Source organism: Petaurus breviceps, unplaced genomic scaffold (assembly GCF_028583685.1).
Source record: "Petaurus breviceps papuanus isolate PSGF00001 unplaced genomic scaffold, PetGlider_PUasm1.0 90686, whole genome shotgun sequence".
NCBI lineage: Eukaryota > Metazoa > Chordata > Mammalia > Diprotodontia > Petauridae > Petaurus > Petaurus breviceps.
The window spans coordinates 9,470,812-9,474,200 of NW_027187309.1; the positions used below are offsets into that span (position 1 = coordinate 9,470,812).

General features: G+C 45.8%; 1 pseudogene; it reads right to left on the reverse strand.

The window, feature by feature from the left end:
* Positions 1–710: 710 nt before the first annotated feature.
* LOC138144086 (V-type proton ATPase subunit C 2 pseudogene) lies at positions 711–2,173 on the reverse strand (annotated as a pseudogene).
* Between the last annotated feature and the right edge of the window lie 1,216 nt (positions 2,174–3,389).

Below are 3,389 nucleotides of genomic sequence, written 5' to 3' on the forward strand. Positions count from 1 at the left end.
TGGACCAGGAAGGGTCTCATCCTCCAGCAGCAGGGGTCTACTTGCCCCAACCTCCAGGGAAGCCTGCCCCTGAGACATTCCAGGGCCCTGGATTGGAGACGGAGGAGAACTAACCCCACCCCACCCCCCGTCCCCCCCCGTCCCCCACCTGAACCAGAAGAGAATCCCCACCAGAACCAGAAAAGGAAACCTGACTTACCTCCAGAGGTCTGGATCCACAGGTATCTGAAAAAGGGCAGGTCAGCATGGGGGGGAGGGGGCCAGAGACGGTTGAGTGTTGGGTGGTAACACACCAATCCTGAGACGTTGGGTCTCCACACGTTCCTGGTTTCTGTCCCGGGTTCTGTATATGTTATATGTCTCCTTGTCTGGGTGCTTTGAGCATTCTGTATCTGTTTCATCTATGTCTGCCTGTCTTTCAAGTATCTGTCTGCTCTGCTCTGTGTCTATGAAAAAAAAAATCCTTGAGCCTGCCACCTTGTAAGATTTAAAATGCAGCCAGGCAGAAAGAAACACTGTACCTGGGCTAGGAACATTGATAGACTCTTTTTTTTTCCAAAGACTATGGGAGCTTTTCCTTATTGTAACTTACAAAAAAATAAATACAACCATAACTAATTTTTGTGAGTAGTTTCTGTAACATTTTAAATTCTAGGCCATTTTTTTAAAAAGTAATTTGTATTTTGAAGGTTTAACTATTTGTAAAAAATTCTCTAACTTAGAGAAGACAGCATCTGCAGCTTAATTTAATTATGTAAAGGCATGAAATAAGGCTATTTCTAGAGTTATTAAGGGTTACTGGAGTCTTAAAAAGCTAGTCAAGAAGACTAAGGTCAATGTGAAAGTAGACATAAGGAAAATAATCTTGGTTATTTAGTTGTAATCCAGGAATATCCACAGATGCATCCAGTATACTTGCTGCTGCTACTTCGTCCAGGTGTTTGAAGACTGAGTTTAGAACCTCTCTTAAACCTTTTGTGGCTTTCTTGTGGGGTTGTAAAAGCACTGCCTGAAAATTCACGGGTAGTCCATACCTTAGCACAGATTCAACAAATACTCTCAAAGCCTTTAGATGAATCCAGGCAATAAATGCTTCACTGAAGTTCACCTTGAGCCAGCACAAAAGGGGACCCTCACCCTCGCCCTCACTCTCTTTTTCTTTCTCGTCTGCCCCGTAGTTGGGGCCTACCAGGGTTCCCTATCGGGGTTACCTTAACAATGTGATACGGGAAGGTAGATGATCTCTTTTTAAGAGCAACACGTTAAGTTTGATACTGTTGCTTCTTTTCAGAAAGCAATTTAGTCATTTCTTCCCTTTCAGTTTTAATTTCTTTTTCATCATAGAAAAATTCACGGACAATGAACTTGTTTTCTTTGGCTTTGACTTTGAAATCATTTATCACCCTTCAAAACATCGTGACCGTAAAAAGGCCTCCCTCGTTGTCCTCAGCAATCAGTTTGGTTGATCGAGGTACTACCATGTCTGAGAGAGATTCATATCTTTTTTGCCACTGTGAATAGTTTGGCTTTGGAACTATCACCAGGAGAGTGATGAGATATTCTGAATCCAGCACAAAATCTTCTTTGTTCACAATATCAGCTAATGTCCGAGTGAAGAGATTTCCCGTGGATTTCTTTTCCAGATTGTCCAGGTTTCCCTTCAGAGTGTTGTAGGCAGCTGTTCGAACTTTCAGGTCTGTTTCTATTTGTGCCAGTTGCTTTGCTAATGTGTCCACTACAGCCACAAGCGACTGCTTGGCAGGATACTTGGCCATGTCCTATTCAAAGAGGGTCACAAAAGAAGTTAAGTCAACTCCATTGGCCAACAGGTTCTCATGAACTCCGCCCTTCACATCTTCCATAACTTCTACTACACACTGAGCCATCTTCTTTATAAGGCTTTCAGCAAAGCTATCAAGTTTCCCCAACTCATCTGAGAGACCAACAAGAGAATCCAAGGTTCCCACCTTGAAGTCAGGAATGGCAAATTTGGTGTTGTGGGACAGATTAGACTTGGACATTACTGTGTTCATCCGTTCCAGAGCCTGCAAATTCTCCTTATCTCCAGGGGCAGAAATTAGCCAAAATTCTGACGACATGCTTGAAGTCTTGCCTTTGAGTCAAGGTTACTTGCATAGAATGAGGAGGGCTCTCATGCCAGGATGCGTGGGAAGGACTGAGGGCGAGAGACTGGAGGCTGGAAGACGCGAGCTCCGGTTCTGGATGAAGCGTTCGATCCGCCTGGGCAGCCTTGCGGTGGGGGCACCTCTGGCCCTGCGGGGAGTCACTTCGGGTACGGCTGGAGGCGGCGGGATGAGGGCGGGGCTGGGGCGTGCTGGGCTGCCTTCCGCAACTGGCTGCCGGGGTCACTAGAGGGCAGGTGATACCCCCTTTGCCCAGATCAATCCCCTGTGCGCGAGAGTCCCGGCTCCCAGGCGGTTGCGGCTCCAGCTGCTCCCCTTGATAGACTCTTAAAGAGAGGTAGGTGGCAGAAAAAAAAAAGTCTTTCTACCCTCTTTGGACTCCACCAAAGCTCAAAAGGTAGAAAGACAAATGGAAAAAGGGGGAAAGGGGAAACTTCTCCCGACTATGATCTATCTAAGAGAAAAGGGATCACTTCACTGATCAAAGAGAAGCAGGTTTCAAAGCTGCACTTTGGAATAAGACTAGCACTTAACCCTTTCCTGGGTCATAGAAAGAACTGTGCAATATCGTTGGGAATATAGATCCAGGTAATTGAATTAATTCTGGTTACTATTAGGCACTAAGATAAATTGGGAAATGCATAGATCTGAAAAAGAGATGCTTCAGATATGAATCTTTGAATTCTCCAGTACAGGGAATAGGGACTGCACCTGGATCTTTTGTAGAGTCCCACTCACCTTGACTAGAGGGTTCAAAGCTCTCATTCTCAGAGAAGTTTTTAAAGGAGTGAACACTTGAGTGAAGTTTACTTGAGCAAAGAAAAAAACCCTGCTAAGATTCTCTTCTTCATGGTCCCAATCCTTCCCAGCTAGGGGTACAGTGGCCTCCCCCTGTCATCTTGGCTCTGACTGAGCTGAAGATACAGTGAGAGATTAAAACCATTAAGATCCTTCACCCTGTTTTCCCAGCTCTGACCAAGCTAAGGCTGCAGTGAAAAGTTTGAAGAATAGTAGGGAATTTGAGTTAACTTCCCCCACCTGGTGAAAGGAACAAGTCAGTGAGGCACAGCAGCTACACCAGGGCCCCACAGGCAACAGCCCTAGTTCCCTGGGCACCCTGAAGCCCACTCCTCTAGATTAGTCCCAGAGCCGAGATTTCCCACACAAGGAGTGGTGCCTTCTTTCTCCTTCCTGCCCAAATTGACCATCCCACAACCAGGTTCTGCAGCTGTGTGGAGATGAGAA